The sequence below is a fragment of the Rattus norvegicus genome, chromosome 17 (assembly GCF_021556685.1).
Source record: "Rattus norvegicus strain SHRSP/BbbUtx chromosome 17, alternate assembly SHRSP_T2T, whole genome shotgun sequence".
Taxonomy (NCBI): domain Eukaryota; kingdom Metazoa; phylum Chordata; class Mammalia; order Rodentia; family Muridae; genus Rattus; species Rattus norvegicus.
The window spans coordinates 6,942,530-6,956,727 of record NC_141550.1 but is presented as its reverse complement, the minus strand read 5'-3'; the positions used below and the strand labels follow the sequence as shown (position 1 = coordinate 6,956,727).

The 14,198-nt window shown below is 46.2% G+C and overlaps 1 protein-coding gene across 2 annotated transcripts in view; it reads right to left on the bottom strand.

Annotated features, from left to right (window-relative positions):
• The window catches only part of Spock1 (sparc/osteonectin, cwcv and kazal like domains proteoglycan 1), a 480,034-nt gene that overhangs the window by 270,529 nt on the left and 195,307 nt on the right, over positions 1-14,198 (bottom strand).

Sequence of the window (14,198 nt, the reverse complement as noted above, 5' to 3'; positions counted from 1 at the left end):
TTGACCTCCTGGCAAGGCACTTGGCCCCACCCTCCAATGCTACACTATGCAATGGTGTATCCCTGCTACTAGGACCTCAGTGGCGAGACTTAGACCCTAAGAACCCTCACCTCTGACCATTTTTCTAGCCGGAGAAAGTTGATGCCTGTTCAAGATCACATGAGGATGAAGGCTTCTGAATAAACGAGAGCTTGGCAGGTGAGCCTGTCTGAATCGGCCTCCTGACCAGAAATGCGGTCATCTCATGATGGAGTTCTTTAAAAAGACTTGCAAGGACCAAGAAATAGCCACTTTTAAGACATAAGCCTACCTCGAAAAGTAAACATCTAAATGCAGTCATGTATTAGACTCAATAAAAGCCATGAACGTGTTGTCCAGACAGAGCAACATGAAGGAATGATGCTCTCATCTATCCTGCAGGGTCTAAGGCCACCAGGCTTCTCCTAGACAGGAAGCCATAGGCTTGCTTGGCAATTCAGCCATTCTTAGGAAGGAAGGATAATTCTATTCTACTGTTCTAGCCCTTAAGTGACACCTCCCCAACTCTGGTCAGTTAAGACTCTCCAAGAACTGTCTTAAAAGAGGCTCAGGCATAAGTATACTGACTGATGACTGGATTGTTACATGTTTCAGGGCAGCAAACACCTGAAGAGTCTGTCTGATGGCCCGTCAGGACGTGATCAGTTGTTGTACATCCGAGATGGAGTGAAGGGTAGAACTATTGCACCGTGCTATATTGTCAACAGGGACAAAAGTCCATTTCTCCATCCATTCATTCGTTAGCTAAATATCCCCAGGAATACAGCCCTGGTGCTATAAAATGAATAAACTGAGTTTTCACTTGTATTTGAGGGACTTTTCTGATTGTCACCTATGAAAAGAAAATCTGTATGTGCATGCACATATGCACACATACATAGATACAAACATGCATACACATAGACACAGTAGACACTCACATACACACATATGTACACATACACACATACACATAGGTACACATAGATACACACATGAGTATATACATACAGTACACATTCATCTATACACATAAACCCATATACATACATATGCACAGATACACACATACAAACACATATACAGACAGTTACACATTCACACATGAGTACATATACACAGTACACACTCATACACACATATGTACACATACACACATATACACACCTATGTAAAATACATACAAACACATATACATACAAGTAAACATACACACGAGTATATACACACAGTACACACTCATATACACACATATGTACACATACACATATATACACATATGCACACATATACCCATACAAACACATATACACACAGGTACACATAGTATACATTCGAGTATATACACTGTACACACTCATACACACATATATACACATACACATATACACACATGTATGCAAACATGCACACATATACATACACACAGGTACACATACACACACAAGTGTATATGCACAATACACACTCATATACACACATATAACCACATATGCACAAACACACATGAGTATATACACACAGTATACTCATACATACATATACACACATATAACCACATATGCACAAACATACATGAGTATATACACACAGTATACTCATACACACATATACACACATATAATCACATATGCACACATACATACATACATACTGGTACACTTAGATACTCACATGAGTATATACACACAGAAATACACATATACGCATACACACAAATGTATATAGAGTTATCTATAAATGCATGCACACATGTATTTTTATATCACATGGTACATATTATAAGCACAAGTCACATTAGTGTGTATGATAATGCACATCAATACAGTCAGTTTTCCATACCCATAGGCACCATGTCTGTAGATCCAACCTAGCATCAAAGTCTTTGAATAACACATTTGTACTGAACACAATCAACTTTCTTACACTTATTCCCCAGACCGTGTGGTCTAATAATTATTTAAATAGCATTTACACTATATTAATTACTATGTTTGTTCCAGGGGTGATGTAAAGTGTAGGAGAGGACCTGAGCAGGTTCTATGCAAACACTAAGGAATTTTCTTCAGAGATATAAATGTTCCAGATTTTGGTTTCTTGAGGTCCTGAAGCCAGTCATTCACAGGAATTACCAAGGGCATTGCACTCTACTACGAGTCTTCTAGAGAAACTTTGAAGTCTGCCTAACATGAAATGAGGCCAGAACATATGCACCGTCTGTGTGACCAAGTCCCCTCACTGTGGATGGGTCTGTCCAATAGCACGACTGAACATGGCTGCTCTTCCCTTGCACCACTGCCCAAAATGGCTGACACAGTTTAGCCTGAATATCCCTAGGGAGGCTCCTATTTCTGCTACAAGGACTGTGAAAGCCAACATGGGGACAAGCTAGGGGCAGAGTCAAGCGAACGCCAAGTTGGAAACTGGAGCGCTGTGACTGCTGAATGTGAAGATGAGGGGGGTGATTTATTGCGTACAACAGCTTCAGATGCCACGGATCAAAGCCACCGAGTGAGCATGAAACAGATCATTTCTCCCTCATACATATTTTAGCTAAACTGTTTGAACCCTGCAGATCCATCTGATGATTACCTAAGACAATACAAATCACCAGCCTGGGGAATAAATGAGGGCTTCATTTGCCTGACCAGGGGTGAATAAGAAAGCCGTGAGCAGAGAAGCAAGCTACAGAGAGGGGAAAAAAATATCCCATGGGGTCTTCTGTGGGGCCACAGTCAGTCAGCAGAGAGAAGTCCGTCTCTCAGCTGCAAGGAAGAAGCATTTCTGAGTAGCAGCTTCCCAGATGGAGGCTGGCTCTGCCAAGCAGGAATCTATGAAAAGACCCTTAGAGGCCTGGAGCCAAACTTTCCAAAGGCAACTGATTCAACACAAACGAACTCGCCTCACCTGCATTCCATTTGACCAGCTCCAGAAGAGTGGAAAGGGTGGGTTTAGGGTTCCCTAAAATGGCTCACAGAAGTTCCAGGCCAGGCTTCTATAAGGGCATCTCCTATGGACTAAGACACCTTTCTGTGAATTTTTTTAAACTTTTGAACAGTGGAAATGCTTGTTGATTGACTATGCGGTACAAAGTGGCTCACCTGTTGGAAAAGGGACATAGCCTCCCACGGGGCAACCTCACCCCTGAGCTGCATCACTTCGTATCTCTAAACCAGCAACAAGCTACTTACTGATGCAGCCTCTGCCAAGCCTACCTCACCTGTCATCCGTCACCTAGGAACAGCTCCAAGGCAAGCCTGAAAGAAATGGTCAGCCGACCACCCAGTCCAGACTGAACAGTGAGTTGGACCATCTTAACCATCACTCATCGGGACTTCAGTTGACCAGGGATGGGAGCTATGTGCTGTAGTGCATTTCAAGGTGTATGTACGACCCCCCAACACCCCCACACACACAAACATAACCACACACACCTGAGCCCAGGCGACTTCTGAACAGGGCCGGTCTTAACCTGCATATTCCTTGATGTATCACTCGACAGCCCATGGTAAACTCTTGCTGAATTGTTTCAACTATAAGAGAGTTGCTGCTCTAGCTTGAAGAGCGTTGCAGCCCCTGAGAAATTCCCGTAACTATTACTGGTGTGTGTGAGCACAGGTGGGGGGATGTTTGTACACATGCTCTAAATCGCTTTCACCCTGAATAGAGCTATTCTTTGATAAATTGGTCTGACATTTGGTGTAAAGTCCTGCAGGCTTGAGACAGAATGATTTAGAAAATAACAATATGGGTTTCTCAGCTCTTTCAATAAATAACCCACCAGTAGAATACAGATAATAACCGACGATCATACTTGCGGAGTAACTAATGAGAAGAGATAAGGCAGTCAATGGGCTGCTTATATACATTTGATAAATCACATCCCTCGCATATACCCACGAGAAACAAACGTGTATACTCCTGGTTGGCTGAATTTAGAGCAAATATTTACCATAGAGATTAAAGATCTGAGATACAATTTACACTTTCTCTGGCAACTGTTTTGATTGATACTGTGTCTACATACGTTTGAAAAGGCAAAACCTACCTCAACTTCCTGAGTACGAAAGCATAGTGAATGGGAAAAAGATAAAAGAATCATATCAAACAACAGGAAGGAATATACACATATTTTTTTATAAATGCATCAGAATTTCAAAACATTATAAAGGTCATAGCCAGTTACTTTAAGCCACCTACCGTCACTCTTTGGTAAGGTCTGTCACCCACAGAGCCCATGGGAAGGGACTTAGGTAAGACGGTAATGACTGGGGAGAGGGGTGTGTCTCACTTCTCTGTGCACACTGCAGGAGGGCCAGCAAGCCTCTGAGGAAACCCAGACATTCAGACACTATTCCCATATGCGGAAATGTCAAGTGACTCAATGCCTGCGGCATCAGCCCAGTCAATACAAATCCCAAGACAACATCCAAGACCAAGAGTAATAGACCTTCTTCTGTACTTCTGCAAAAACATTATTTTCCCAGAAGTTCCAAAGAATAACGGGAAGGGACCTCAAACATAGGGCAGCTGTGGGTCTATGGTCTTGGGAAATATACGAGATGAACAGGACTGGTCTTCCTCCCCCACCCTACCCTGCAGCCCTGACAATTAGCGTTGTAACTGCCTCAGTATACTAGGCAGTGAGGTGTTCTTCACCCCAACAGAAAAGGGGAATCTGTGGTTCCTTCCTGGAACTGCGCTCTACAGTTGTTCTTGCATTCTCCTGCTAACTGTAAAGCTGCAAGGATCTTTCATTTGCACTCAGATCGAACCAAGACCCAAACCACCCAACCCCTTGTTCTCATTAGCAAAGCTGCCAGATTGTCTGAGCTAACCCAAGGCAGTCTTGTTAATATCCACAGAGGAGATGAAATCAGTACCATGGACCAGAAGACAGCAGGAATAAGGACAGGCTTTCGAGTGGGCATGGGTTTGAATTCCTGCTCCAGCACTTACTAGTTCAGTGACCCTCCTCCTGGAGAAGAGAGCCTGAGTAGCAGAAGGAGACAATACTGTGACACTGGACTGCTCTCCGCTTTAAAATATGTAGACACTAAGGTTAAGTCAGTCCCTGGATCTACATGTAAACAAAGTTTCAGCCAAGAGTAACTGTATCCTAACAAAGAGACGGAGCTTTAATGGGCAAGATTTCTATGTGATCAGTGATTTGCACAAAGAAAACAGATGAAGGGTCCCTGAAAGTGTCCATGCTACTGGAGATAAATTATGCCCCACCATCTTTCTTATGGTGCCCCCAAGTCAGACTGTCAAGGCCTCTGTGAACATGCTTCAACTTAAGAATAAGACACCACACACTGTGGAGATGGCTTGGCACTTAGCACCTGTCGCTTTGCAGAGGACTCAGGTTCAATCCCCAGCTCCTAGTCTGTAACTCCAGTTCCAGAAGAATCCAGACCCCTCTTCTGGCCCCTGCTAGTGTACATGCACATGATGGCCACAAATTCATACATGCCAATGTTCACACATATGAAATAAAAGTAATTTTTAAAAAAGGGAGGAAGAAAAAGGAGCTAGCTAGAAGCCATCATATCATTCTTTCCCTCCGCTAGTCCCCTCTGGGTTACATTAATTTCAGGAGAATCTCTGTCCTTCGCTAAGTACTGGGTGAGCCACAGGACTCTCTAAGCACTGGTTCCTATCCCCCACTGGAGAGGCTGAGTAGGGGGAACTGAAGTATGGTGTCATCATGGTGACATTCCCCGTGTGATTTTTAAAGAGCATCCTAAGGGATTCTAATTTTTAGTCCTCTATGGGATAAAGAAAGTAAGCCATACACTCACTCAATAACAGGTGACCAAGGGACAGTCAGACCCACTATAGACAGAGCACTAGAGGTCCTCTGCTCCAGCTCCTAGGGCCTCCCACCCTCAGCACAGCCCCTGAGGTACTCTCAGCTAGGTATATAGAACCTCGGACCACTCATTTCTGCAGGCGAGAACCCAGGCTGCAGCTGAGGGGTTCTGTGGTAGAGTGTTTGCCCATCATGCACAAGGCCATACATGAGTTAAATCCCCAATGCCGAGAGGGAACTGCTCTCTGGCGTCACTTCCTTTGCTCAGCGCTAGCAACCAAGTCCTCCTTACTTTCTTGCACAGTTCCCTCTCCTGCATCAACTCTACATCAACAAAGTCACTTCCTGAGAGCAATGGCACAGACAGGACTTGGAGGGATGGGTCAAGGTGTGCATAGTGAGATGCCTCGAGCATCCTTACCTCACAGCAAGTACCCCCAAATCATCCCAAGGACCACACAGACTTTACGACCTGTGGTATGTGGAAATCTGGTGCGTGTTCAATGAGATATGTCCTCTATATGTTTGCACACTTGATCTCTACTTGGCAGTGTCACCTGAGAAGAGTGTGCACCCTTTAGGAAGTACAGCCTTGCAGGAAGAAATATGTCACTAGGGCAGCGAGGGAAGGGGAGCTTTGAGGGCTTATAGCCCGGCCCCTCTTCCTGCCTCCTGTTTCATCTGTCTGTCTGCCTGCCTGCCTATCTATCTGCCTACTTATCTATCTGTCTGCCTGCCTATCTATCTGCCTACTTATCTATCTGTCTGTCTGTCTTCTTGCCTGTCTATCTACCTACTTATCTATCTGTCTCTCTGTCCATCTGCCTGCCTATCCATCTATCTATCAATCTATCTATCATCTATCTATCTATATATCTATCTATCATCTATCTGTCTTTTATCTTTATCTTATCTGTGTATTTATCTATTTTCTATATATTGTCTTTATGTCATATCTCTATCTTTATCATCTATGTATTTTTCTATATCTATCTATTACCTATCATCTGTCTATTTCTATCATCTGTATATTATCTATCATCTGTCTAGCTTTATCTATATAGTATCTTTCTGTCATGTGTCTTTCTATATTTAGCATCTGTCTCTTACTATACCTGTCTGTTATCTATCATCTATCTATAATTATCATTTATCTACCATTATCTATCACCTACATTATCTACCGCCTAGCTATTATCTGCCTATCTATCATCTATTATCTATGTATCTATCATCAATTATCTGTATCTGTCTATGTATGTATCTACCATCTACCTATCAATAATCTATTATCTATCATCTATCAATCAATCTATCATCTATCAATAATCTATCATCTACTATTTATCTATCATTTATTATCTATCATCTGTCAATCATCTGTTATCATCTATTATTTATCTATCATCAATTACCTATCACTGTATCTATCTATCTATCATCTGTCTATCATCTACCTACCATCTCTACCTTCCTCTTGTCTCCATCATCTCTCCTTGTGTGTGGATGAAACTCTGTCATCCGGCTCCCTGCTCCCCACCTTGATGGATTCTCTCCTGGAACCATAAGCCAAAACAAACAGATCCTTTCTTCCTTGAACTCTTTTGGTCATGGCTGTCTTTATCACGGCAGCAGAGAAGTCTAATGAGAGGCCTCAGCGTCAAGACTTGGGCCAAAATGAAGTGATGACATGTACATCAGAAAGTTTAACTGAAAGCTTAGGTGGTAGTGATGATGCTTGCGATGGCCACCATGTTTGAGAGGTCACAGCGCTCGCTGACCTGGCCAGATGCTATTTCATTTGACCCTTACAATAACCATCAGAGACAGGTAAACAGCCCTACTTCATTGGTGAAGACACTGCAGATTGGAGGGAGGGCACCACTATCTAGGTCACATAGCTGGTGAGAAGGAGAGATGTGATTTGAACTCAGTGTTCACTTGACTTAAAGATCATGTTCTCTCCACACCACAGCCTCCTTCATTGGCACCACATAAGGGGAGGGTTAGTAAGGACTATGAACACTGGAGACACACCAGAGGGGCATGGGCCTGCCTGCTCTTGCTCCGTGCAGACAGGAAGGGATAGGAGACAAGTACACACACCAGAGGTTTCCCACCCGGTAAAGCAGGAAAATAGAAATATAAGCCTCACTGGACCTTTGAGGGACTAGACAACAACACCTGTTAATCTGGCTCCAGGAAGGCGGACGACAAGGCACAAATTCCTGAACCACACCTGCCCAGGTTTAGCTTCCCTGGGCATAAGGACAGCCTCTGGGACCAAGAAGAAGCACTTCAAAAGCCAGCAAGAACAAGGTACACCGAAATGTCCTGCACCTGTGAGCCCTGTATTGTCACTTGGCACCTGTCTGCCATCAGCCCCATTCAAAATGGTGCATACAGCGTGAATGTCAAAATGCTAACCAAGAGCTGTGACACATTGGCACAAGTCTGGAAGCCTAACGCCACAGATTCCCTGAACTGTCCACCTGCTCCCAGCTTATTCTGTTACTGCTCCCTCTGGCCTTAGTAAGCCCTGCTGCTTCCACAGGCAGGCTAAGCGGGGTAGCAATCCCTTCATTGTATCCCCAAACTGTCTTACTCCCTATAGCTACTCTGCCAGTGACGCTGTGTCTGGAGGCCTGGTCTTTGGAGCACTGACTTAGCAGAGTCAACAAAGCCCCAAACAGAACCATTGAGGTCCTTTGTCTACTCCAAGCTGTGCCAAAGCCAGGATTTGTGAGTTCTCCTGTGAAATGGTAACATGTGCAGTGACATTATCTCCACCATGAGGTGGCCAGAGGAAACAAGCCTGCCAGAACTGGCCTCACATTCCCGAGCCAAATTTTACCTCCACAACTACCAACAGGTTTCCATGAACCCCAGCACTAAAGTAGGGCTCACCCCATGAGGGGGAGAGCCCACTGAGGCTGATCAACTATTTTCAGAATCCACACAGCCACCAATGAAACCTGGGTCACAGAAAACTGTCACCAAAGGTTCCAGTGCAAGGCCTGCAGGAGTGCAGCACAGCCTTTCACGCCCGGAACTTCCAGAGAAAACCAAGCTGACAGACAGGACGTAGGGATACGATCAGGGACCCCACACCCAGACTCCACAGCTGAGAGTGTCCTTATCTGGCCTCCTACAGAAAATGGAAGTACTTCTGTCATGTGGACAAGACAGAGCCCAGAGAGCCCTAAGAGAACTATTACCACAGCAAAAAACCATGTGCATGATTTCCCCGACGTGAGTAGGTCTCCAGTATCCGCATACCAGCCTAGTTCATCAGCATCTAGCAACCCTATTTGGAGTGCTATGGTTGGCCGTACTAGAGTTAACCAGCAGACGCTGAGGAACCCCAAGAGAGTGGCCCACGCTGCTCCAATCTTCTAACCATGCCCAGCTCTCTGTGTGCTGGGAAGTCTAGGGAGCCCTATGAGAGCCCAGGGAGCAGTGGAAAATTCATTCTAAATGCACAGTAATCCTGCTGTATGTCTGCCCCGACTTCAGCCAGAAGACAGATGTGAGGAATAGCTAGTCCATAGCTTTGAGAAGCCTATGGCCCACCAAGAGGAGAGAGGACCAGAAATGAAAGAATAGATCACCTAGCAAATGCAGACATTAAAGAAAAAGAGCTGCAGGAACTAAGGAGAGGAGGAAGAAGCTACTGATTGTTCTCTCTCTGTGTCTGTCTGTCTCTCTGTCTCTGTCTCTGTCTCTCTGTCTCTCTCTCTCTCTCTTGCTCTCTGTCTCTCTGTCTCTGTCTGTCTCTCTCTCTTGCTCTCTGTCTCTCTCTGTCTCTCTGTCTCTCTCTCTCTTGCTCTCTGTCTCTGTCTCTCTCTTGCTCTCTGTCTCTCTCTCTGTCTCTCTCTGGTTCTCTCTCTGTCTCTCTCTCTCTCTGGCTCTCTGGCTCTCTCTCTTTCTCTCTGTCTCTCTGTCTGTCTCTGTATCTCTGTCTCTCTCTCTGTGCCTCTCTCTGCCTCTCTCTCTCTGCCTCTCTCTCTCTGTCTCTCTGTCTCTGTCTCTGTCTCTCTGTCTCTCTCTCTTCTCTCTGTCTCTCTGTTTCTCTCTCTCTCTCTCACACACACACACACACACACACACACACACGGGAAGCAGAGTAGTTTCCACTGAGGAAGACACTCAGCTCGATCTTGGAGAATCCAGAAGCAGAGTATGCAGGGGCAGACGTGGCTTCGCACATAGCATGCAGCCAGCCCAAGTCTATGTTCACAGTCTTAGCTGTGGGTGCCTGCAGCTCAGGAGAATCAGAAAAAAAAGCCTCAGAATCTGGAGACAGCAACAGCAGAAGGCTCTGGCCAGTTCTGCTTGGTGTCCCCTGCACCTGCAGCCTTCTCCTACCCAGGAACCAGAAAGCTCTGCAGCCACTATAGCTACAGGTGACAAGCAATACGCAGGGTGAACGCTGACACCAGCTGCTTCAGATCCAGGGCAGAGCGCAGACTCAGTGCCTACATGGACCCATCCCTGCCACCCAGGGGCGAGAGCAAGACCAGACTCCAGCCATTCTGGTCCGACAGCAAGAATCCCCATGCCACCTGTTAAGAACATGTGTGAGTCATTATGAAATATGATTGGAGCTGACTAGCGGGCCAGTGCTAGCCAGCCACACCTCCAGTCATTAAACAACAAAGCATCTTCTCCTCCAAAGGGCAGCTCCCCAAGAGTGAGTGCCCACATTATTACCATGCTGTGGAAACCAAGGCCCTGAAGGCATCACTTCCAAGTCCCAAACAAGGACAACAGTTGATGTGCTCTTGTCCTCAGACTTAGGAAGATCCCACTGTGTGTGAAGAGGCCTGGGCTAAAGAAAGGGTACAGCCTGGGTTCTATAACGTCCATCTTTTAAATTCAACCCCCCGCCCGGGTTAGGATGGTCAAGCGCGGCCATTTATGTGCTAACAAAGGCACACCAGTAAGGACATGGATCTCTAGTGGAAGGGCACTCAGCCAGCAAACGCCACCAGAATCATTTTATGCTTTTTTTTTTTATTTGTTACTCAAAAAAACAACAGTCGAGTCTCTGCTGCCTCGGAGTCTAAATATGTCAAATAAAAAACCAAATACACCCAGAAGTTCAGCGCAAATGGAGTCATGGCATTTTCTTTTCACAGACTGCCAAGGGCTGGCGCATACTAGAAGGGTTTAAGCAGGTCCCGAGCAATATACGGCTGTTGCTTAGATCTCCACTTTAGCGTTCATATTTTAAGGCACTAGCATGAACGCAGTGATTATATCTGAGATCCTTCAAGTTCCTCTCTTATTAAATAACTCAGAAGCCTTAAAGACACAGCAGAGCTGGTTTCTCTACGTGATGGCCAGAACCATGAAGACATAACGTCTTGAGACAATCTCTCGAGAGCAAATTGTTCAGCACCCTGCCCTCTCTGGCAAGGAGAACAAGTGCCAAGGACATAACCCTGACTAACTACATCACCTCCTCCTTAAACACAGGGCTTGGAGCCCTCCGGATGCAAAAGGCCAGGGCAGCGAGGGCCTCTAGTAAGCTGGAGGCCAAGACAACGTGGCTCTACTAGCTCGTGCCAGAGCCTGTGGACCACTGCTGGTCTCGTTCATCAAGTTCCCAGTCACATGTTCTTGGTTCTCAAGGATCCCAGAGACAGACGTGTCCCCAGGCCGTGGTGAGAGGAAAGGGGGTGAACTCGACGCCTGGAGAAAACACAGAAGGCCGTCAGCGGCTCTCAGCATTTGGGAGAACTGAGCTCCTCTCCTGTTCCTGCACTTGAGGATCCCTCTTTAATTTTTACAAAATGAATGTGGATGCTATCTGCTCGTTTAATTAATTTAAAGCCTTCGTAATGAGCAGAACAGAAGCAACAGATCCCTCAGCACTCAAGGGAACCTCCAGACTCAGGAAAAGGATGCTACTTCTGCCCAAATCCACACCTCATTCAAAGCTGCGTCCAAGACCCCTGTACACTCCGGACCGAGTCTGTTACGAACACATACACACACTCAAGGCCTTGGAAGCAAGAGTGGGGAGGCCCCTGGACCAAGCCAAAGATAAACCTAGAGACATCCCAAGACAACCCAAGGCACAGCTGGGCCTTCCTCGTTCTCGTGCTTCTCCAGGGCAGAAGATCCCACCCAATCACCTGATCCTTCTCACCAAGCATTTCTGCTGCCTCACTAAGAAATGGAAGATATGGAAAACATCAGGGCTGCCCTTCTCCCAGCACACATCCCATGGCCCCTTCCAAATACACAAGGGAGAAAGGCTCAGTGCTTACACCAGCCATCGTACATTTACTTATGAGACAGTGACAGATCTGCAACAAACCCTGGCTGTGGGCATCCGGGGCCTGATACCTCATCCACTTTAGCAGCAGGACAGGCCAATGGCAGCTAGCACCAGAGGCACCTTGTCAGGGACTCCTGCTGGGATTGCTTGGCAGCAACACATGGTTTATTTCCGCCCAGCAAAGCCTCCAAAGGCCATACCCTACTCCCCTCCAAAACTCAGCTCTCAGCTCAGCTTGGAGCTGAAATCAATGGATCTGCTTCCCGGTCAGAAACCTGAAATACATAAGTACCAATGGCAGGTTTTTTGTTGTTTGTTTTAAACTGGCAACTTCTATCATTTCTGCTGCCACAATGTGACTTTACCAGCTTCCTCATCTGGGTAATGAGGGCTGTGGTGCCAACACCTTCAGGGTGCCAGGAAGCACCACCAGATATGGCTATTATCAGGTATTCAGCATGTAGGATACACATATATATATACATATATATATGTGTGTGTGTATGTATATATGTATATATATATGAATCCATATATATGCACCATATATGTGAACCATATATATGCATGGTATATAATATATATGCACCAAACATATATATGCACTATATATGTATCATATGTATATATGTACACACACACACACACACACACGGTGGCTATGTTTTAACTGATCCCTGTTTATCCTCTGCTCCAAGCTGATAATGGAGTTTTAAAAACATACTGCTGGCTTCCTCTGGATGGATGCTTTCACGATGCTCCCAAGGAGATTTTTGAGAAATCGAATCTGGGCTGGCTGCTTCAGAAAGGCAGTGCATAAGCTCTGTGAGAGAGTAAATAAGGTGCCGCTTAGGTAACCACATTACTCAGCTTAGCGGGCATGATCCGAGCTGGGCGTGTGTGCCCACAATGGATTTCGGATTAACTGTTGGCTGCCACTCTACTCCATCCAACCATCTTCAGGCATTCTGGCTGGGAACATATACATTAGCTGAGCTCCTGGTGGCCCTGAGCTCCTGCTACCAATGGGACCACATTCAGGGGGAAGAGGGCAATGCCTTTATGATATGGGAAGAGCTTGCTTGGGGCAGAGCTGCCAGGCTCTACATCATATAGGGCTCTCAGCCCTCAGAGGCTCCCGGTACAGTGCGAGCTGCTGTTTTCTCTTGACCCTGCATGGGAGGGGCGGGGCATCCCATTTGGATGCCAAGGAATTGTCAGGTTTGACTTGGCAGTGTGGACCACTAGACCAATCACCAAAGGAATGAAGTAAACTTTGCCACACTCAAACCTGGCTCCTTCTAAGAAGGAGCCCTGACCCCTGGATCTCTTTACCAGAGTCTCTTGTGCACTTGTGTGTCTTTATGCTTCGATAGGCGTGCACCTTCTGGAAGTTTCCAGAACATGCCTACAGTCCGCAGATGTGGGTGTATTTAGAGGAGAGCCTAGAAAACCCCAAGGAAGGACTTAAGGGCTAAGGTCTTGGTATCCAGCTCAGGTCCCCGGAGTCTCCCCAGGTTCTAGGCTGGGAACTTCTGATGGGTGAATTGCACTGGACCCAACTCTGGCTCAAGCGGCCAGCAGTGACTCTGAACAGCTGCTGGTAGAACCCAGGCTGGTTACAGAGCAAGCAAGAGTGGGGAAGGAAAGAGAAAAGCAAATGGGAAGGGCCTTGGAGCTGGGGACCTCGTATGGGAAGAAAACATTCGTGCAGTTAGCAATTCTGAGGCTGTTTGCTGAGGAATGCATCTGGGGACCCACATCCTCTGGGTTCCACATGTAGGTAGCACAGCAGCCAATTAGGATAATGAACACCTGTGTCTTCTCATTGGGGAAGGGAAGGAATATTAAAAGATGCAGCCAAGTGTGTGACAGGATGGGAGGGAGCCATGGACTGAGAGCAGGATACCCATGCCAGTCCCGAGGTCACACAAGGTCTCTGTGTGCCTCCTGGGGTAGAGCTGGCACTGAGAGAAAGGGGCACAGAGGTGTGTCCCTGATTAGACAGTCAGGAGGTGCCATAGCATGTGAAGGGTGACTGGTCCAGTAGTCTGCAGCCTCGGCTCAAGAATGTGC